Below are 24,403 nucleotides of genomic sequence, written 5' to 3'. Positions count from 1 at the left end.
ATCCCCATATAATTTAGGATACAAAAGTATAAAGAGGTAACAATCATAGTCTCTGGTCTCAGCCTGAACAAAAATACCCAGCATTTCTCCTTTTGTTTTACAATGGTGATTAAAAATAAAACCTACTGCCTGCAGTTGTTACGAGGATTGAATGAGGTGGCGTTGATAGGCACTGAGAATAGAATATGACTGTCACCAGTCATGGGTATAATCTACTATAGTCTCATGGTCATCAGAGAGACAGAACATAAAAGCAAAGTCCCAGCCTTTCACAAACGAGGCAGACATTTTGAGAATTTAAAAATGTGGCCATTCTCTGTTAGTAAATGTCATAGATTTCCACACTTCCACGTATTCCCTCATGGTCAATATTTGCCGTTTGCAAAAGGAGAGGGTTCATTCATGTATTAAGCACATATATCTTAAGCACTTACTATATGGCAATCACTATCCTAGATGCTAGTGTTAAAACAGTGAACAAAGCAAATCAAAATCCCTGCTCTCTTGAAGCTAACATTCTAGAAGAGGTGTCTAACAATGGAAAAAAAAAAATTTAAGTAGAGTATGTGGTATACTGGGTAGTGATGATTGTTATGGAGAAAATGAAAGTAGGGGAGGGGGATAATAAGTGCCAGGGGAGGGTGGACAAGGTTAGCAGTACTAAGTAGGGTGGTCAGGGGACCCCTGGAGGAGGTGATGACATCATGTTCACCTAGAGAAGGAGAGCAGGAAAGCCCTGTGGAGATTTTAGGAAAGAGCATTCCAGGAGGAGAGACTGGCAAATGCAAAGGTTCTGAGACAAGGAGGATTGGAAGGCTATGAGGTAAGCCAGGAACTAATATGGCCATAGTTGAATGAACGAGGGGCAAGGTAATTGCAGATGGATTAGGCCAGGGGCTCTCAGATGTGAGCAAACATCAAAATCACCTGGAGGGTTTGTGAAACTACAGACTGCCGTCCCCATGCCCAGAGTTTCTGATCGATGAGGTCTGGGGAGGAGCCTGAGAACCCCACTTCTAGTATGTTCCCAGATGCTGCTGGTGGGGTGTGGGGTGGGATGGGAACATGGCATTGAGCACTATTGATTGCATTGAGAAATAGTGGCAGGGAGATCATATTGGACCTTATGGGATAGTGTAAAGGTTTTGTGTTTTACTCTAAGTGAAAAGCAAGTGAGTAGAAGGTATTCATCAGCTTGATGAAATGCACAGGTTATGCAAAATAATCCTTCTGATGAAAGCACAAGAGGTTAGGGGCCATGGCTTCTGTGCATTTTATGTGATATGATATTGCTTCAGTGACTATGAGACCTTTTGAGCCCTTCATCTTATTTGGTAAGATATATCTCACCTGACCATGTGTACTCGTACACTTATGTTTCAGCTTATTCATACATCTGGCTAAACATCAAATATAACAGTAAATTAGTTTGGTCTGATTTAAACCCAAAGTCAATTATGTAAAAGTCTGAATCATTCATTCATAAACAGGTGAGTTGTTTAAAATTTTTTTTTTCCAAATAATTACATTGGTGTCCTGAGGACAGGACATGGAATTGGTGCTACCATTTTTTTTCTTTTTTTGATGTATTCATTTTGAGAGAGAGAGAGAGAGAGAGAGCTCATGTGAGTGAGGGAGGGACAGAGAGAGAGAGAGAGAGAGAGAGAGAGAGAGAGAGAGAGAGAGAGAGAGAGAATCTCAAGCAGGCTCCACACTGTCAGCACAAAGCCTGAAGTAGGGCCCCAAACCCCCTGAGGTCATGACCTGAGCCGAAGCCAAGAGTCAGACGCTTAACCAACAGAGCCACCCAGGCACCCCTGGTTCTACCACTTCTTAAATATTACCTGGCAGTAAGGTTTATTATGTCCCTGGGTGATGCGGAAAATCTTGCTATTGTCATTACTTTGTGGAACTCTCCTGCTAATTTTAGGAAAATACCACATTCAGAAGGGTAGCCTTTCCTAAGACCAGAAAACAATGAATAAATCAAAGATTGTCTAATCAAAGTTTTATTTTGCTTGATGTTGCCCCATTTTAAAGTGGTAAGCACCATAACATTTCTGTGGGGTCTCTAACACAGCCTTATCGAAGTCAAGGTTTGTAAAATAGCATGTGTCAAGGACACCCCCCCATGAATAATCTGATTCCAGTTAGTGAGTCAAGGTAGCCACTGTATTTGGTAAATCTCTCTGTCCTACTGCATTCTGGGTTCTCATATTAGTTATTTTTTTCTATCAATGTTTCTCCAGGTAAAAGTGGCAGACCTAATGTCAGTTTCATTAAGATTTACTTTGAATCCCTTTGCTTATCTAAGTAGAAACATTTTCCACGTCTCTTCTTTCCTTTTCTTCTATTTTTTTTTTGCATAAAAAATCATTTTTTTGGAAATCAGTTCTCCAAATCAGATGATTATAACTCCAAACATAAATAAATATAGCCCCGTAGTACTCTGCCACCCAAAAACCTAATTTCCTGAACTTTCTAGAATATATCTCTGGGTTATATTCTTTCCTCTTACTTTCCACTACCTCCAACCGAGTCTCACATTTCATTTTCTCTTTCCTCTTACAATCATCATATAATTGGTCTTCTTACCCACCCCCCAGCCTCTATTCTAATCCAATCAGCATTGGTCCAAGGGCAATATACGGTCTATAGATTAAACTAAAAGGAAAAAAAAAAAAAAAGAATTTGAATGCTCTGAGAAGTTGAATACATCTTGCAGTTAGCCAGAGTTTTTCAGTCTCCCCCATTCTCTGTTATTTTACACATGATCTGGCTCACTCATTGTGTGATCTGCCTGGTCCCTGTTAAAGTTACAAATGTTGTAAATCCATGAGAGAGATTATGGCAAATAGAGCATTCAAGTTAAGAGTTTAAGATTAGAGTCAACAGAGTTTGGTTGTTTTTTTCCAGCTACAGTGTATACTGACTCTGTGACCTTTAGCAAATCCCATAACCTCTCTAAGCCTGTGTTTCTTTATCTAGAAAATATGATCACAGGAGTCCTCAGATAGTGGGGTTGTTGAAGAATTAAGTAAGAAAATGCTTGTGAAAAGGCTTAACACAATGCATAACCCATATTAGTTGTTTTGGAAACATCAAGCATTATTATCATCATAGAAACACAAATTCAATCTTGTCATTTCTGTCTGAAACCACTTTCTTATCAAATCAAATGCTTAACTGTATTATTCCAGACTGTTAATGATCTAAACTCTTACTACCTTTATAACTTTTTCTTACTCACTACTTTCTTTTCTGAACCATGTCCTCAGGCCAAACTGAAGTAAATTATATATAATGAGTCTCTTTGATCAAAATGACCCAGCTGCTAAAATGTCCTTTTCTTTCACTGCTTCATCTTGTTACTACCTATTCTCCAAGACAGAGTTCACATGCCATCTTCATTTAGTTAGCTTTCTGGTTGCCAATGACAGAAATTAATTCATATTCCCAAAGGCAAAAAGGGAAATCATCCAACTGAAAGAGTGAAGTTGGCTTAAGGAGAGAACTAGAGCCAAGATCTAAATAGTTGTTGAGATTTTGTTTTCCACCTCTGCTTTTCTCTTCATGTCCACTTAATTTTCATTTTTTTAAAAATACTCTTTCGGGGCGCCTGGGTGGCGCAGTCGGTTAAGCGTCCGACTTCAGCCAGGTCACGATCTCGCGGTCCGTGGGTTCGAGCCCCGCGTCAGGCTCTGGGCTGATGGCTCGGAGCCTGGAGCCTGTTTCCGATTCTGTGTCTCCCTCTCTCTCTGCCCCTCCCCCGTTCATGCTCTGTCTCTCTCTGTCCCAAAAATAAATAAACATTGAAAAAAAAATTTTTAAAAAAAAAATACTCTTTCTCTGCAACTAGATCTAATTTAAAGAAGGTGCTGCCTGCAGACAGCTCCCAGGTTTCTAGGAAACACAAAACATGCCTTCTTCCCACTTGGAGATAAACTCAACTCAATTTTAGACACAATTCCAGATCATTGGCATCTCCATTCGAATCAGCCCAACTTGGGTTAGGCCATTCAAGTGAAGGAGGCGAGATGGGTAGGACCATTCTACATTTCCTTGGCTAAAAAGAACCCGCCTAAAGAGAAAGGACAGACAGCACATGAAGAACAAGTAACTGGCTGGTGGGCTGGATATACACACTGGAGTTGCCTACTGGGATTTATGAATTACTTACTGTGTGCCAAGTATTATTTTAAATGCTCTAAGTATGCTACCTCATTATCCACTAGAGGTTATTACACAACCCATTTTATGGGAGAAAGCACTGCGTTATTGAAGGTACAAGTCACTTTCATGAAGTCACACTACTAGTAAGTGGTAGGTCAGGAGTCAAACAGACCCACCACTTGATCTCCTCACATACACTTCAGCTTGTGGCTGCTACATTTGTCCCTGGCAATGAAACTTTCTCCAAGCTTTCAAAGGTTAGGAGTCTCTGGCTTCTCTAAATTCCCCTATTCTTGGGGCACCTGAGTGGCTCAGTCAGTTAGGTGTCCGACTTCAGCTCAGGTCTTGATCTCGAGTTTGTGAGTTTGAGCCCTGCAGCGGGCTCTGTGCTGACAGCTCAGAACCTGGAGCCTGCTTTGGATTCTGTGTGTCTTTCTCTCTCCCCTTCCCCTACTCACACTATGTCTCTGTGTCTCTCAAAAATAAATAAACATTGGAAAATTAAATTCCCTTCTTCTTTCTTTCTTATTTTTTTGACCTATGCAGCTTATCGTGTATGATAGCCATTATTTGTGCATGTATCTAAGTTATCTTTACTATATAGTCTTAAGGACAAGGGTCTTATCTCATTCATCATGCGTCTTCCACAGCACCTAGCACAGTTTCTGATGGTTCTATATCCTTCATAAAGAGTTTTTTTTAATAGGAAATTTATTGTCAAATTGGTTTCCGTACAACACCCAGTGCTCATCCCAACAGGTGCCTTCCTTCATATCCATCACCCACCTACCCCTCCCTTACACCCCCCATAAACCCTTAGTTTGTTCTCAGTTTTTAGGAGTCTCTTATGGTTTGGCTCCCTTGCTCTCTAACTTTTTTTTTTCCTTCCCCTCCCCCATGGTCTTCTGTTAAATTTCTCAGGATCCACATAGGAGTGAAAACATATGGAATCTGTCCTTCTCTGTATGACTTATTTCACTTAGCATACACTCTCCAGTTCCATCCACGTTGCTACAAAAGGCCATATTTCATTCTTTCTCATTGCCACGTAGTATTCCATTGTGTATGTAAACACAATTCATAAAGAGTTTTTGAATGCATGAATAAATCCATGAAATTCTATTTGACATTGTTGGTATTTATTCTTAGTTGGTAACCATAATTATAGCTACACTCACTGAATGCTCTCTGAGCACAGGGCCCTGTGCTAAATACTTGACAATAAAGATCTCATTAACTCCCTTTAGCCTTGTGAGATACATTCCGCTAATAAGCTCATTCATTCTGAGATAACTTGGGCTTAGCATGGTAAAACAAGACTATTAAGATCCAAAGCCATATCTTTCTGATTCTGAAACTGTGTTCTGAGATACTATGACATCCTATCAACTACTATTTTTTTTTTTATATTATAAGACTATTAGAGCTAAAAAATTGGGACAGTATTTCTGAATGATTAAACATCTTTATTAATGGTATATTAAATTATGTTTTACTTATATCAGAAGTTTACCATTCTAGTAAAGCCTGAAAACTTTCATCAGAGAAAATGTTTTTAAGAATAATTCTAAGGGGCACCTGGGTGGCTCAGTCGGTTAAGCGTCCGACTTCAGCTCAGGTCACGATCTCACGGTCAGTGAGTTCGAGCCCCGCGTCGGGCTCTGGGCTGATGGCTCAGAGCCTGGAGCCTGCTTCGGATTCTGTGTCTCCCTCTCTCTCTGCCCGTCCCCCATTCGTGCTCTGTCTCTCTCAGTCTCAAAAATAAATAAACATTAAAAAAAATTAAAAAAAAAGAATAATTCTAAGCATTTGCTTTTTAATATGTCTAGTCTAAAACATTCAGCCGAAGTTCCACATTTTTAAACTGCTCTTCTAAAAACCAGTAGTTTGCAAGATGCCAAAATGGGACTTTAAGTGCCTTCAGTTTAAATTTAAAAATTACAATACGTTTTGATTAATGAACCTTAATTTAGGCAACTAAAAAAGAATTGAAAGCAGACATCTAAAAGATCAGGTTCTGCCATGTCAAGGTGAAACATTTCTCTTTCCTGAGGTTTTGGAAGATGATCAACAAGGAGTTACTAGAAAGTCAAAAGTATAAAGAAATTCATGGGTGGATCCATTCTGCACAATGTGAATGATGTGTTGTTTCACATTCACCCAGTTCAATCCAGTATTTTCCAAACCAGTGGTTTTCTTTTATACTGTTAACTGCACAGAAAATATAATTGTACTTATTCATTCATTCATTCATTCAGCAATTATTGATTTAGCAGAACAAATATACAATCTCAATCTGCCTTTCTTCTTGACCTCTCTATAGCAGTCAACACTGCTAACTTTTCTCTTTTTCTTATTATCTATTTTACCTTCTATGACAGATCTTTCTCCTAGTTCTTATTCTTACCTATCTGACCACTTCTTTTCTGTCTTACTTTACTTGCTCATCTCACACTACCATGCTATTCATTGTTGAAGTTGCTCAAAGCTCAGTCTTAAGCCTTCTACATTTCTCATGCTATTTCTATTCTCCCTATGCAATTTGACCCCTGTACATACATAAGTACATATATTTCTGACACTGACTTCTCTTTGTGCTGTAGACTTCTGTGTCAAGCTGTCTACTCATCATTCATTTAGATGGTTCAAAGGCAATTCAGATTTAATTTTTTCCAAAGGGTAACTCATAATTTTCCTTTCCAGGAAAACTTGGAACTCAGAATTTGAATTCAAAGAGCATGATACTACCATCCATCCACTTGTGCAAGCATAACAAAGGAAATTGTGGCATCTCCCCACATGGCCTTCCCTAACATCCAATCCATTAGCAAATCCTTGATTTAATCTAAAAACTATCCTTATTCTGTCCATAGTTTTTCATTTGTCATCTGCCATCTGATTATTCCAACCTCTTAATTAAAACCCTTCAATTATTTATTTCTTAGATTAAAGTTACCTTAGTTAAGACTGTGCTTTGTCTTCCTATGCATTCAATTTCCATTTATATCTCTCTTTAATTTTTTTTTTCAACGTTTTTTTATTTATTTTTGGGACAGAGAGAGACAGAGCATGGACGGGGGAGGGGCAGAGAGAGGGGGAGACACAGAATCGGAAACAGGCTCCAGGCTCCGAGCCATCAGCCCAGAGCCTGACGCGGGGCTCGAACTCACGGACCGCGAGATCGTGACCTGGCTGAAGTCGGACGTTTAACCGACTGCGCCACCCAGGCGCCCTCTCTTTAATTTTTTAAGTAAACATTTTACTAAATTATAACATGTTACAGAAAAGTTCATGAATCTTAGGTGTATAGCTTGATGAATTTTCAAGATGTACCCATGAAAACCAATTTCCAGAATCAAGACACAAAACATTTCCTGTACCCAGAAGTGTCCTTTCTGCCCTCTTTGGTCACTACCCTGCAAAGGTGACCATTATCTTCATCTCTACCACTACAAATTAGTTGTGCCTGTTTTACAACTTTATATAAATGGAAATATGCTGTATGTAGTTTAAAAATCTGGCTTCTTTGTTCAAAATTAAGTTGTCCTCACTGCACTGAAATACCCTTTTTGTCACATATAAGTTGGGTGTATGTGGGCTTACTTATGTACTGACTCCTCTGTTCTGTTGATCTGTTTTGTTCTTGTACCAACAGCATACATTGTTGTGTGTATTAACACACTATTTATTCTTTTGCTATATAAAATCCATTGAACAAATATACCATGCTTGTTTTTTTTTAATGTTTATTCATTTGTGAGAGACAGAGAGACAGGAGAGACAGGATGGGGGGGGGGAAGGGGCAGAGAGAGAGGAAGAAACACAATCCAAAGCTGGCTCCAGGCTCTAAGCTGTCAGCACAGATCCTGAATCGGGGCTCAAACCCACTAACTGTGAGACCGTGACCTGAGCTGAAGTCAGAGGCTTAATTGACTGAGCCACTGAGCACCCCTACATCATGCTTTTGAAATCCTCTCTACTGTTGATAGAAATTTGGGTTGTTTGTAGTTTTTAACTACTACAGATAATGTTTCTGTGAGTATTCTTATTAACGTATTTTGGTGAATATACCTATGCCATTCTGTGGGGTTTAAATCTAGACAGAGGGCATACATATGCTCTGATTTAGCAGATATTTCTCATATTTTCTAAAATGTTTATACCCATTTACACTCCTGTTGACACTGATCAGAGTCTTGGGGTCCCAACACTTGGCATTTTCTGTTTTTTTCATTCTAAAAGCGGCTGTGCATTAATAGCAAATTGGGTTTTAATTTGTATTTCCCCTGTGACTAATGAAGTTGAGTGCCTTTCATTTGTTTATTGGCCCTTTGGAAATTGTCTTTATGTGATGACTATCCAAGGTTTTTGCTCATTTTTTTTCCTGTTGTACTGTGAGCAATTTCAAGAAGATTTAAGTGTTGTTGCTTTCTTTTCCCCTCACATATTCTGGCTGTGAGTCTTTTGTTGAAAATATATATCACGGGGTGCCTGGGTGGCTTAGTCGGTTGAGTGTCTGACTTCTCAGGTTATGATCTCATGGTTTGTGAATTAGAGCCCTGTGTTGGGCTCCACACTGACAGTTCAGAGCCTGGAGCCTGTTTCAGATTCTGTGTTCCCCCTCTTTCTCTTTGCCCCTCCCCCACTTGTGTGTTTTTTTCTCTCTCTCTCTCTTTCTCTCTCTCTCAAAAATAAATAAACTTAAAGAAAAAGTCTAAAAAAAAAAAAGAAAATACATATCACAAATATCCCTTCCCAGTCTGCACCTTTCCTCTTCATTTTCTTAATGGTGTATTTTAATAAATAACACTCATTTTTAATTTATCAGTTAAATTATCAGTTTTTTTATGGTTAGTCTTTTCTGCCTATTTAATAAATCTTTAACTAAAACAAACTAAATTATAGTCCATGTTCATTTCTTAAATCTTATTTTTTCTAACAATTAGATCTAAGCTACATTCGGGATGATTTTTGTTTTCCTGTAAGGCATGTTATACGGTTTAAGAAATTTTTTGTTCAGTATGGATGTGCAATTGACTTGGAATTCTTAATGAAAAGACCATGTCTTTCCCTACAACACTGAAATAATCCTTTTGTTATGAATCAGGTGATGGTTTACATGTGAGTCTGTTCTGGACTCACTGACCCATTATTCTAATGGTCTGTACCTCCACGAATATCACCTTGTATTTATTTCTACAGCTTTCTAATCAATTTATATGGCAATATGGTTCCTAGAGTTTGTTCTTTGTAATTTGGATTTTCATAGCATTTTAGATTCAGCTTGCCAATCTCAAAATAAATTGCTAAAATTTTATTTGGGATTTTATTGATTCTGCAAAACCATTGGAGTATTTTTGATATCCTACAATACTGAATTTTCCAATACATAAACAAAATCACCCCTCTATCTATTTAGGTTTACTTTAATCTCAATCATATTTTGTTTAATATAATTTATTGTCAAGTGGGCTAACACAGTATATACAGTACACTCTTGGTTTTGGGGGTAGATTTAGTTTTCAGTGTAGAGGTTTTTCACATCTTCCATTATATTTAATCCTAGATGTTAGTTTTGTTAGTATCATTTTTAAAATTGGAATTGGGGGGGGTGGCGCCTGGGTGTCTCAGTCAATTGAGCAACCAACTCTTGATTTTGGCTCAGGTCGTGATATCACGGTTTTGTGGGTTTGAGACCTGTATCTGGTTCTGTGCTGGCAGTGTGGAGCCTGCTTGGGATTCTCTCTCCCTTTCTCTCTACCCTCCCCCTCTCATGTGCACTCTTTTATGCTCTCTCCCAAAAATTAATAAATAAACGTTAAAAATAATAACAAAATAAAGCAGGAATTGTGGTCTTTCATAATCCAGCGCCTTGCTGGATCTTAATTTCTTTCTCTGTTACACATACACTAGACTTTTTCTCAATTTTCCCTCAAGTTTCCCTCCTTCCACAAGCCTTTGTCTTTTACCTTCATCTTTTTCCAGTACTTTCCTCTCACATTTCCCTCATCACACAACTGATCTCTGTTCATACTTTACATCTCAGATAAGTTTCATGTTCTCAGGGGTATCTTCTTCTACTTGTCTACTGAGATCTGATCTCCCTATTTAAACTACCATAGCAGTACCTAGCCATTTCTTGTATTACTTATCACAGTTGAAAATTTGTGTTTGTCTTTGTAATTATTTGATTTATCCCTCTGTAAGCTCTGTGCCTGTTTCTTTTCACCCTACTCTCTGCAGGCACAGGGAAGCACCTGACTCATGGTTAGATCCAAGTACAGATTGTTAAATGAATTCATGAATGAATGAGCCTCAACTTGGTTCTAGGCACTGTTAGACTATTTGGGGATATGGAAATGAAACAAACATAGTATAGTTCTCAGCTTCTTCCGATTTCAGAAACTTTAGTTTTCACTTTTTTTTTTTTTTGAGTACAAACTATCATGAAAGTCTACATTAATAATACCCAAACTCTTGATCTCTGAACTTATAGTTTTTTCTTTAATCTTCCAACCTTTTTAGTTATTATAATATACTAAATAATAATGATTTTAATGACTATTTGTATTAGGTATTTAACACTAAAACTAAACAAATGAAGGCATACATATGTATATCATATAACATAATATGTATATTCATATATGTCTCTCTCTCTCTCTCTCTCTCGAGATCCAATAAGAAGGCCAGAAAATCTCTCAGCTCTTGGCTGTTGATTGCAATTTTAATTGTCATTTAATAGAATTCAATAAGCTTATGTAGAAAAATAACTCCATCGTCATCATCAAGTCTAGCTCTCCATCTGTTGTGAGAGTCTTCTGCGCGGAGTACCTGATATAAAATCATCAAGACTCAGCTTGAACATTTGAAATGGCAGGAATTGTTTGTTTGGTCTCATCCAAAGCATATGACATTGATATTGATAAAGATTTGCAGGAAACCTAGCATCAGCAGCAGTGAGACTGGGATAATGAGGCAAGTGTAGCAAAAAGCCTTACTTCAGGATTCCTTGTTGGGGATTTTGAGAGTGATAATTAATCACATCCCTTTCCCATCTGGATCCTGAATCAAGCAGGAAACAGAATGAGTCATCAGATATGCATCAAAATATCAACTTTATTGTCATTAAAGCCAGATTAGAAACTATTGTTTTGTATAAAATGAAAAATGAGGCTTATTATTATTTCCTCTGAAGTTTAGATCCACCTGAAGAGAAAATATGAATATCAGAAACATCAATTTCTCCAGGTTGAGGGCACTTAAGGTGGGACAGAGTGAAAAGACATGCGTGTATGACTTTTAAATCATTGGTTCCAGTCAGACAAGTGATGGATTGTAAATCCTCACTAATTCATCAGATGATTTAATCCTCTTTCTGAAGGGAAGGGTGCAAGGCAAGAAAGAGGAGATCCATGTGTAATGTTGACACTCTTCTTATCTGGAGAATGAAACGTTTGTCCCCTCAAGCAATTATATATGAAGTATAGATGAATAGCATTCTACTTCATGTATTTTTTTTTACATATCTATTACGTAACTATCAACATATATTAAAAGCTGTTTTAAAATACCAATACCAGAGAATGGGGGAAAATATTTACAAGTCATATACCTCATAAGTGATTGATACCCAGAACATATAAAGAATTCCTACAATTCAACAACATAATAACAAAAATAAGCAGATTTTTAAAAATAGGCAAAGAATCTGAATAGACAGTTATCCAAAGGAGATGTAGAAATGACCAAAGCAAGCATACAAAAAGATGTACAACACCATTAGTTGATAGGGAAATGCAAATCCAAATCACAATGAGATGGGGCACCTGGGTGGCTCAGTTGGTTAAGCGTCCAACTTTGGCTCAGATGTCCAAGCCCCACATAGGGCTCTGTGTTGAAACCTCAGAGCCTGGATCCTGCTTTGGATTCTGTGAGTATGCATGTGTGTCTCTCTCTCTGCCCCTCCCCTCCTCTCTCTCTCTCTCTCTCTCAAAAATAACCATTAAAAAAAACAAAACACAGTGGATTACTACACATTAGTACCAGAAAATAACAAATGATGATGACGATGTTAAAAAAAAAAAAAAAAAAAAAAGGAATCCTTGTATACTGTGGGTTGGAATGCAAAATGGTACAGCTATTATGGAAAACATTATGGTGATCCCTCAAAAATTTAAACATAGAATTAGCATATGGTCCAGCAATTTCACCTCTGAGCATATACCCAAAAGAACTGAAAGCAGGGTTTCAAAGATATATTTGTATGCCAATGTTTATAGCAGCATTATTCACAACAGCTAAAAAATGGAAGCAGCTCATCTATGTTCCATCAACAGGTAAATGTATAAACAATGCAGTATATACATACAATAGAATATCATTCAGCCTTTAAAAGGAAGGTGATTTGTATACTGATACAACATGAATAAACCCTGAAGACATATTCTAAGTGAAATAAGCCACTCAGGAAAGGACAATATTGTATGATCCCTCTTATATAAGGTTCATAGAGTAGTCAAATTCATGGAGACAGAAAGTAGAATGGTGATTGCCAAGGGCAGGGGACAGAGGGAATGGGGAGTTAGTATTAATGGGTACAGAGTTTCAGTTGAGGAAGATGAAAAATTCTGGCAATGCTTGGTAGTGAAAATTGCACAATAATGTGAATATACTTAATGCCACAGAACTGTACACTTGAAAATATTTAAAATACTAAATTTCATATGATATCTATTGTCCCACAATAAAAGAAAAGAGAGACTTTGGCATCATCTCCTTAATAAATAGTTTCAAAGATAAAAAAAGGCAAACCACTTAGATATAAGGAAACCATATTGAGTATAAAGCCATATTTCTAGAGAAGTTAACTTGGGGGGTGCTTATTGTATGCATATGTACTAATAACATGCATGTGAGTGGCAGGCATTCATGGAACATGAAATATATGATTTAATTGAACAAAATTATGTAAACTTGTGAACATTTATTAAAGTGAGGGCTATATGAATACACTATGAAGGGCTGAGTTCTTGACCTCCTTTAATTCCATCAGTAGATGAAATTCTGAGTCAGGAACTACATTAGGCTGTGGTTATATGGTGGTGAACAACATAAGTATAAAGTCTGATTTCCTATAGCTTCCAGCCTCAAGAAGAAGACATATAGGGACAAAGAAAACAAACATATAATTTTTTTTCATATTGTAATGAGAGCAATGTAAGTAATTCATAGAAAACTAAGCTAAATACCAACAAAGGGAGACCTACTTTATATAGGGTATTCAAGAAAGTCTGCTCTACAGAATTTTAAACTAAAATCTAAATGATTAAGACAAATTACACACACAAGAAACAGAACGACATCTCATGCATAGAAGAAAACCTCTCTGAGGCTTCAGCTTTCAAATTGATATGGAATAAAATTCATGTGATTTTGTCGCAAACTGTAAATGTCATTAATACTTCTGAACAGTGCATTGGAAGAATTCTACCAATAAAACAAACTATACTACATTCTAGCACTTTCAAGTATTGTTATTACCTTTTTTAAGTGAAATATCAATGTTTATAGATTTTCCCATTAGGCAACAGGAATAACTTTAGGGTTGGAGGGTGATAGTAGGTGAATAGTGTAAGGGAAGATTTTACAGAGGGAAAAATTATTTAAACCATTCTCAGCAGCTATAGATCATGCGAGGAACTGCAAAACCATGTCCCTATCACCTGTTTCTAGATGAAACAAATGGGGCATTTCTCTAATGAAATGTTCCTTATACCTTCCTTTCTTTTTCCCTTCCACCCTCTGACATTCAATAAGGTCAATAAGAAAGGAATCTTTGTTATATAGACACCATTTGCTATCTACCCACCCAAATAAAAGAACATGATAACTTGGAAAAGATAATGCCGGCATGCAATTCAAAATTTGGACCTATGAAATAAGACAATGTGTGGGGTTTTAGAAGAATTCAGCTGATATTCACCTTTGTGAAGACCCTGTTTGAACATGTTTACTGGTTGTTTATCCAGGCTTATCTTACTCAAAATGAAAATAGTCCCAGTTAAATTTTCCTAAAACAATAAGCATTCTGTTTTTCACTATGGGTGTCATCACACTTTTCTCTTTATCCAGTTGAAATAATCCACTGTCTCTACATTTAAATGATTTTTGACCATGATGAGTATTCTGTTCCTAGACGACCTAGGTCACGTACATAGACCAAGAAACTTGAGTATCAGCAGGCAGTTTGTTTTGTTTTTGTTTTGGATGGCAATTTTTACCATCTGTTTACCCTGCCATTTTGATATTCTCATGAGTTCATACCAAAGCGATGAAGGCATGTCTGATAGAGACATTCTATATGTGCTGTATGTCAACACATTCCATCATTTTCTCCATGCCCCAAAGCGATTCCTAAGAATTTAGTTTTCTGTGGAAATATTTCAAATGAAAGTCTCCTCAGAAGTATACCCATTTCAGTAGTTCACAGAAGTAAGAAAGGTTTGGTAAAATAGAAAGTGCCTGATAATGTGGGATAATTATCAATTTATCAGAACTTTGGAATAAACACAGTTCAAATGAAAAAGGTTTGTGGTCTTCAGTATTTCCTTTGAAGCTACAAATTAAGATCATGTTGGCAAAATGAAGTAGAAAGATAATAAAGTAGCAGGTTGTGTCTCTCCAGGTCCACAGATTTGATAAAACACAGAGCATTGCTCCAGTGCAGTGTCTTAAACATCTGTTGTTCTTTAGCATTTTTACGTACTGTGCATCCTTATCGCATTCAGTCCTTAAAACAGCCCGATGAAACAGGAATTGATGTTTGTTTTACAGGTAAGATAAAAAAGATTGAGGAGGTTTGGGTCTTACTGACTTTTGTTCTAATAAAGTTTTGGGGGATTTCCCCCCAACATTGTACAGCTGCTTCCAAAGTTTTCTTGTATTAATAGTGACTTCTGTGAATTCTAGTGCTTATATCCTCCATCACTACCAAAAACAATGTGCCACGTGGGAAGCGCATTTTGGTAGTAAAATGTGCCTATCAAACCTGAGATGTCCAAAAGCAGTGCTTAATTCATTCCTACCCTAACGGTTATTTCTTCACTGGTCATTAACATTTAATTAACATTAACATTCCTTCCATTTGTTCAGCTTAAAAACAAGGACAGCATCTTTAATTTCTCTTTTTCTAAATCCCTAAATCCTCCTTTTTCTACAAGTAAAACGTTGTTTTACCTAAAATACATCCCCACCCTCCCTACCCTAGTTCGTAGCACCACCATCCCTCAGTTGAACAATTCCAGCAGCTTCCTTAAAACCTTCTTGTTTCCACACATGCCTCCAACACCCAGCCGTTTTCCCCAAGATAGTGAAAAGGATTCCAACAGAAGTGCCCGCCTGCCCGCCTCTCCAAATGTATCTCATAGCATTCTCTACCTTGGTTACCAGTCTCAAGCCATTCTGGTCTCCCTCTGGTGTTTTTCGAACTTGTCAAGTTTGACACTTCCTCCTCCACCTGGTTGAAGTGCTTATTTCCATAGTTTTGTATGACTTGCTCTTTTGACTCCTTTAAGAGTTAGTACAAATGCATCTTATCAGCACCCTGTTTATTTCCTACAAATGTTTAGTACAGTGGGAAAAAAGTCCCATTCATGTATTTGTTTACTTTGTAATTTTCTATTTCTTCTACCATACTGTACATTTCATGGGTCCAATGACTATATATGTTCTTTCATTGTTGATGCACCTAGCTCAGTGTTTGTCACATAATGTATACTCGCTAATTTTTTGATGAATGAATGGATGAATGAAATTAATAAAGTGAATGAGCAAATTAACCAACATAGAATAGTAACTATGCAAAACATAATTTTAGAAAGAGAGCTGATTGCTAAAAACTCAACATCCTATCTGACTTTTCTTTATCACTTGCTTTCATTAGGAATATCAAATGAGTCATCATCTTTACTATTATATTACTCTCCATGTCTCATGAACCCTTCTTACTAAATTAAATTGTATCTGAAGTGCCAACTACCCCCCTTCAGTCCCCGTCATGAACCAAAGTTTCATTATTCTCCAGATGGAGTAAAAATGATTTCTCTGCACTCCACAAGTGGTCATAGGCTTTCTTAATGCTTGTTGTTTCCTTGTCTCTCCTGCTTATGCATATATACCTTTATATAAACAGTGGATTTGGCCTGAATATTGTGTTTTTAAATAGTAGATTATACTAATAGCAATGAATATTACAAAAATACTAATAAACCCTATGCCTAGATTGAATGTATACCTTCAACACATACTAAATGCACAAGAAAATCAACAGATAATAAGGTAGAGAGCTGCTACAAAATAAATACAGTATTAATTGGAAGAAGGGTACAAAAAGAAAGAAGTAGAGCTATCATATACTAAGCATTTTATATCTTTTTTTTTTCAACGTTTTTTATTTATTTTTGGGACAGAGAGAGACAGAGCATGAACGGGGGAGGGGCAGAGAGAGAGGGAGACACAGAATCGGAAACAGGCTCCAGGCTCCGAGCCATCAGTCCAGAGCCTGATGCGGGGCTCGAACTCATGGACCGTGAGATCGTGACCTGGCTGAAGTCAGACGCTTAACCGACTGCACCACCCAGGCGCCCCTAAGCATTTTATATCTTAAGTGCACTGCACATCTAACACCTAATCCTATCAATAGCCTCCCTAAGAAGGTATTGTTATGTCCTTTATCAAGGTAAAGTATTTTACATTTCAATGACATATATGTTTAGAGGTCATAAGTTACTGAAACCCTGATCAGAGGTTTAATCTAAAATCAGTCTAATTTTAGAGTTCCAGGAATTTTCTACTTTTCCAGGCTTTTCTTGTAGGTAAAGTTCGTGTATAAAGATTAGTGGACCTTCCTACTCCTATGTGGGCATGATCTGATGAGTTTTCTAGGAAGTGGGAGTTATCCTAGAAACATCCAATTGCAAAGAAGTTTGGAGAGAGATTTATCCACCTCCTCCTTCCCAGTGGAGTAATATAACCTTGTGAAATTTCCATTGTCTTTTCTTTTGTCTTTGTTTCTCCAAACATTACAAATTTGCTGTCATCTTCCTTTCCAATTTAATGATCCGTTTTCCTGGATCAATACTTTCCAGAGTAGACATTGTCAAACAGAACCCTGGAAGGGTTATTTATTTGGCCATTTTTGTTGTTGTTGTTGTTGTTGTTGTTGTTGTTCTACTCTCTCCGACATTACATTGAATCTAAGTTAAATGAGATTATAGTATGACACTATCACTCTGTATTTCAATTATTTCACATAGACAGCAGCAGGTTGTATTTTCTGACAGTCAATTAAAAATGTCCTCAACTCTCAAAATTTGTGCTTTAGAGAAAGGTAACCTAGACTCTCCAGAGGTAGTATATTATTTCATTAAATTTGAGGTTTGCATGTTGTTCATCAGAGGAAGTCAAGCCAACACTAGTGTGAGCAGGTACCAGGAACTGACCATTAGGCAGCCATGTCCTATATTGCTCAGTGATATGCAATAATTAGCCAGTCTTTCATTCTGGCCTATTTAAGGAACAGTGCCCTGCTCTATACAATGCTATGGGCAGTGTGGGCTCTCAGTAAATAGTGCAGAAGATCTGCTTGACATTTTTTGACAAATCCCCCTGTGAGTTAGAAACAAGACATACTTTACGTAGAGCTGAGGGGTAATTAAAATGTGGCTAACGGGTCCTATGCCAACTACAACCACTTTTTTTTTAACATTAGAAATTTATTTTGAGCTTTATTTTAGAGGTAATTTTATGCAGAAGGGAAATTGGGTTGGATTCTCAGAGATGCTTATGTCCTTATCTGAGTATCTCTGTTTCACATCTTGCATGGGGCCCTGTTGATTTCATGCAAAATTATTCAGGAAGAAATAAAAAGGGAATATTCCCCAGCCATGTGCCTGGTTTGTTTTAAACTCTGTCAATACTAGTTATGAGAAATGCTGTCATCTCCTTCTTTAGAACTTATTAAGAGAAGCAGGAGGCAGATATAAACTAATCAAATGTATAGACTATTTTTAAATGTCAAACAATGCCAAGGAGAGGTACTCATTGTCCTGCTTAAAATTCTAGACTTAATTAGTTTAGCAATTTTGTTCTTAAATGGGAGACCCAATAGTGCAGTTGAAAAATAATGCACTTGGGAGTTAGCTAGAGCAAAATTCCTTCCTGACTTAGCAGAATGACCTCATATAAGTACCTAGGCCTTAAAATCTGTGAGAATTGTAAAAATGTTGAAATATATAAGCTGAAATTAATTATCCCTTCATCTTAAGGTTAAATATGATTACATAAATAAAATACACATAACAGTTTCTATCACAGTAACAGCAGCCAATATTATTAACATAATCATACAAGTGGATGCAACAATGCAATTTTATTACTAGAAATAATTTGGTTTCTCAAAATTTTTACTTAAATTATTCTTGAGGTATTATTGACATATAGCATTATATGTGTTTCGATGTATGATGTAATGATTTGATATTTCTATATATTGTGAAATGATTACTACAATAATCAAATATTCTTTTAAAGAAAAACCTTTCCCCATGTCCTTCACTCAGTGAAAGATTTTTTCACACATAACTGAATATAATCTCAAACCTCTTTTCCCTTTAATTATCATACATTCTGAATGAGGAGAGTCTGAGTTAATGAGGTTTTGTTTCATGTAGGCCATCATAAGTAAAAGGAATTTTAATCACACGGACAGAGCTACATAAATTTAACATGGTACTTAATCATGAAATTACATCATTTAAATATCATGCACGTTAAAGACCCTTTCTTGGCTGCAGTACTTTATGAGGCCTAATTGGTTCACTCCAAATATGGCTGACAATATTTAAGAGGGATAAAAGAACAGCTGTTTCCCAATAATTGTTGGAAACTCTGCCATATCTGAAAATATTGTCCCATAGAATGAGTTACTGTATTCCTGTAGAACATTGTAGATAAGTCATTTTGTGTTTTAGTCTACTGAGTCTTCCAGTTGGGTATAAACATAAACAGAACTGAACAAAATTAGAATTGCACAATTAAAAGTGGAAAGAACAAAGCCCACTTCATAAAATCAAATGTCATCCCAGAGGTCAGTCATATCAGCATGTTCCATGGGACAAAAACGTTTAACATGAACACACAAATATTTTGTCATCTCAAAAATTGAGCCTCTAAGTTTCATAGGAAGGTTAGACAATATAATTACCATTTATGTATGAAAAGAAAGGTTATTATGCCCTGACTATGCATTTAAAATATTTTGATCATTTTCTTACAGTTTCCACCAATCCTAGCAGTAAACCAAAGTTCTCTGAGGGTTTCCTTCTGGCAGCCATATATCTGAAACAGCTGTTCTTTCATAACTAAAGAAAAATATGCTTGGGATTATAAAGTATCTCTTGTATTCCTAATACAAGAGGAAAAATAAAAGAAGACCTGGTTTATGTTCACATGTTAATTGAATTTTACAAGACACATTTGTTCACTACAGGACTCAGACACTGAACCAACGTATCATGTAGAAATGAAGGAAGTTTTGTTTTTAGAACATAAGATAGTGGGGCGCCTGGGTGGCGCAGTCGGTTAAGCGTCCGACTTCAGCCAGGTCACGATCTTGCGGTCTGTGAGTTCGAGCCCCGCGTCAGGCTCTGGGCTGATGGCTCGGAGCCTGGAGCCTACTTCCGGTTCTGTGTCTCCCTCTCTCTCTGCCCCTCCCCCGTTCATGCTCTGTTTCTCTCTGTCCCAAAAAAAATAAATAAAAAAAGATTGAAAAAAAAATTAAAAAAAAAAAAAGAACATAAGATAGCAATATCTGAACCTAGAATAAACTCAACAGTGTTATGAACTCCATAAAAAATTGAAATCATATCCATCTCATGGGTGATAGGCACTCAGCAAGCTATTCATGGAGGAATGTGTGTGGATTTTTGGTACTGAGTTTTTGGAATGTCCATTGAGAACAGTTGAGGTAAGGGGATTTCTAAAACTCTAGTCTTGTATTAAGAATTAAATTAGTTTGGTAATTTGTTAAACTGTCACTTCTTTTCCTGTTTTCCAACAATTTTATTTTCCAAGATTAGCTTTCTGAAAATTTATGTGTTGGTATCATTTATATTCTTTCACTGTTTTTCTTGTCCAAATTTTATGGGAAAGAAGAAGGAAAGGGGAAGAAGCGAGAGAGAGAGAAGGAAGGGAACCCACAGCATATAAGGGAGATTGTTGGCATTTATGAGAAGACAATTAATGGGGGAAAAAAGTCCTAGTGAAAGGAAAATAAGAACTGAACTAAATTTATTGAGTGCTAATAATTTTTATAATAATAGCAGTTACCAGTTATTAAATGTTGGCTATATGCCAACTACTCTATTAAGTACTTTCTCTGGCTTTTGTCAAGTAATCCTCATAAAAACACTATAAAGTGATACTATGTTTATATGCATTTTACAAATAAGAAAAAAATGATGCTTCAGTATAGCAAATAACTTGCTCAAGGCCATAGAGCTAATAAATGGCAAAGCTGGGAATTGAGCCAAGATTTATTTGGCTTCAAAGTATATTTTGTAACCAGTAGGATATACTGCACTGGGCTAAGTCCTTTGCATGCATCATCTCACTGACTTATTGCAACACTGTGAACATATACTATTAAGCACTTTATTATGTTATTACGTAAAAAATATTGAAGTTCAGAGGGGTTCATGAACTTATGTAAGTTGGACAAGCAAAGCAAGGGTTTAAACCCTGTCTGTGTCACTCTGCACCAAGGAACACATTTGTTTAGAGGAGTAAGTAAATACATAAGAATGTTTAGGACTTGAGTTTAAAGAAAACAAAGGAAAGTAAAATTAAGTCATCACTGTTTTCCTTCTTGGAAATTCCAAGAGGATTTGTAATGGAGGTGACGACTTTAAAAGAATTGAGACTTTAAAGTGAGTCAAGTTTGACTCTTTGTCTTGTCTGCCTTATAAGATATTTTTTACTTCATTTGATTGGTTTCGATCACCCTTTCTTGTGAGTTGTTTTGGGTCCAGAATCCCTTCTGTCTGAGTAAGAAGAAGAAAATAGAAGCCAGAAAACTGATTAGAAAAGAAATGGAAGCAATTCCGTGAGTGCCTGTTGGTCAGGAATCCAGCCCTCCCAAGATGTATGAGGTAGAGGACAAAGCTCACCTCTCACCTGGAGGGGTGCAATGTCCTCCTAGGTAGAATCAAGCCTTCTCTGATGCACTCCCTTTAATCTGTCCTCTACTTTGAAGCCAGAGAGGTCTTTTCAGAATGCAAGACTGATCCTACCAGCTCATGCTTTGGAAACCTTTCAGTAATTTCTCTTGGCTCCGAAATGAAGACAAAGCAATACACCTGAATACCTCTCCAGTTTGCTCTTACGTCATGCTGCCCTACACACTTTCTCAGCTACAACTTCGCTGTCTTTTTTTTTCTTTTCTTTTCATTCCTTCCCCCCTCCCCCCCCCTCCAGTGTCTGGTACTTGCTGTGGCTTTTCTTTGGACTCTTTCCTCTTGCTGGAATGCTATGCCATCACCTAGTCTTGTGGCTTATTATTTCTACCCCACTATTCTGACATGACATTATTTTCCAAGAAGCCTTCTCTGACCTCCTTGATTAGCATAAATATCCTCTTGAGAAAACAGTACTTCCCTTTGGAGCAATTGCTATAGTGGAATTTTTCTTGATTGATGTTTATCTCCCCTTCTAGACTGTAGGCTCCTGGAAGGCAGGAGTTTACTCACTATTACATACCTAGCCCTAGCATCGTGACAGATTATAACAACTACTATAATGTGGTATCTGATCTCCAAAGTTGACTCACAAGGAAACCTGTCTCCTGGATTCACGCCCTTGGCTAGTCCCCTGTCATGTTGAACCTGAGCTGGGCCTTTGATTCTCACTTTATCAATACAACATGTAAGACATGAGGCTGTGCCAGTGCTGTGACTAATCTTTAAAGTGGCTTCGTGGCTTTCACTTTTGTGCTTTTGGGGAGCACAGAGATGTCATATGAGAAGTCCAGAAACCCTTCTAGAGAGACCCTGTGAAGAACCTGTGATCCATGTGGACAGAAGATGCCCTGAGACTACACAAGGCAGAGAGAGACCCAGTTGCCCCAAAGCCCCAATCAAGCCTCCAGTCAACTTTGGCTTCACCCATCGTCGGATTACATCTATATACGATGTTCCAAGTAAGACTAGAGAAAAAATTGCCCTTCTGTGCCCAAGCAAATCACAGAACCGGAAGAAATAATGCTAAGATTTTCTTTTAAGCTGCTTAGTGTTGCTTGTTACAACCAATAGATCACTAAGAAAGAGACACATACTAAAAAGAACTGTAGAATTCATAGATTAATCTAATTTTCTCATGATTGGATTCTTAGTACTAGGGCTATAGGAAAAAGTGTCAGGGTCGGACCTATAAGGATTTTCTTCTTTTTTGGGCCCTCTATGCTCATCAATTGCAAATTTCTGTTTGTGTGGTAGATATGAAAACACATGTAACTGGAGTTAACCCTTGCCTCATTAGCCTGTACATACTACGAATCACTTTAATATGTAATATCACATTTTATTGTTTTAATGCCAAAATAGCTGATGGCAGGGCCTCAAATCCCCACTCTCAAAATACAGCCTCTCTCTCCAATATTTCTGGACACTCCAGAAGGCTTTTCACACTGGCCCACAGGAAGTCCTCTGGATTACTGTCCAGTTATGCTTCTTTGTGGTACCCATCATGTATCAAGAGCGTCAGGCTCTTTGCTGGTGCCTCGCTTTCTGGTCTCTGGAGAGAATGCTGTTTCTATCTATGAGTCTTTCGTTTGATGTTCCCAGGTATCAAAGCACACAAGACACCCCCACAAGCATTGTACTATTTGCAGTCCTCACTGCCTGGAACTCATGATGTGTTCTACGCAGAAATTGGAAGTTGTGCCTCCCCCTGGGTGACAAACTGGAGGCAGGTAGCAATCACTGGTTTATAGTAATTTCAGTTCTGTGATTAGGCTCCAGTCCCTCCCTATGAGTAATCTTCTGTGGGTCATGACGTGACTCTTTGAGCTCTTGGTTTCTCCTCTGGCCATCATTCCTTTTCCATAAAAAAATAACCTATGGCTGTAATTGACAAGTTTTTACAGCTCACTTACTGACCATAGTAATTTGGGCGCCCTAGGCCTCTTTTCATTTTGTACTGTTTCAGTCACTTTGGGTATAAAATGGTGTAATTCCTTAAAAAGTTATTGGGCTTTTGGGGCACCTGGGTAGCTCAGTCAGTTAAGCATCTGACTTCAGCTCGGGTCATGATTTCACAGTTCTTGGGTTCAAGTCCCACGTGGGGCTCTGTGCCGACAGCTTGGAGCCTGGAGCTCACTTCGGGTTCTGTGTCTCCCTCTCTCTGCACCTTCTCCTGCTCATGCTCTGTCTCTGTCTCTCTCTCCCCCCAAAATAAATAAACATTAAAAAAAAAAAAAACCCTTTGTTGGGCTTTTTGGTTATTTGATTGTAATTCTGCTGGACAAAATAGACTATACTTTGCTTTCCAGGTAAGGTTGCTATGGTTAAAATGCCCTTAATATTTTTAGGACCTTTTCTTATTTAACAGATATGCCTACAAGCTATACTATTATTATGTATTCTTTATTTTTTTTTAATGTTTATTTATTTTTGAGAGAGAGAGGAAGACGGGGAGGGACAGAGAGAGAGGAAGAAAGAAAATCCCAAGCAGGCTCCACACTGTCAGCACAGAGCCCCACATGGGGCTTGAACTCACAAACCATGAAATCATGACATGAGCTATCAAGAGTCAGATAGTTAATCTACTGAGCCACCCAGTAACCTAATTATTATTTCTTAATAGAGCATGTTACTCCTCTGCCCTATATTTCACCTTTGACCTAACACTATTTCTTACTTTGAGAATGTTTCCCTGGGAAAGCCTGCGGCTGGGAACAGTTTTTGTTGTTGTTTTCCTTGAGATTCCTAAGTTTCTTTCATTGTTATGGAGATTTGTCCCAACATCTAAACCTTTCTTCCTTTAGTTTACTTGCTTCTTATCATTCAAGGGCCATCCTGAGTTTAAATGTTATATTGTGGTCTCCATATTTCCATTTCTCTAGAATCTCTAACATCCATGTGGAAATGTTCTTCTTAAAGTCCAACATGCTTTT

This window comes from Lynx canadensis, chromosome D1 (genome assembly GCF_007474595.2).
Source record: "Lynx canadensis isolate LIC74 chromosome D1, mLynCan4.pri.v2, whole genome shotgun sequence".
Taxonomy (NCBI): Eukaryota; Metazoa; Chordata; class Mammalia; order Carnivora; family Felidae; genus Lynx; species Lynx canadensis.
The sequence above is the reverse complement of the archived record's forward strand: the minus strand, read 5'-3'. Positions refer to the sequence as shown.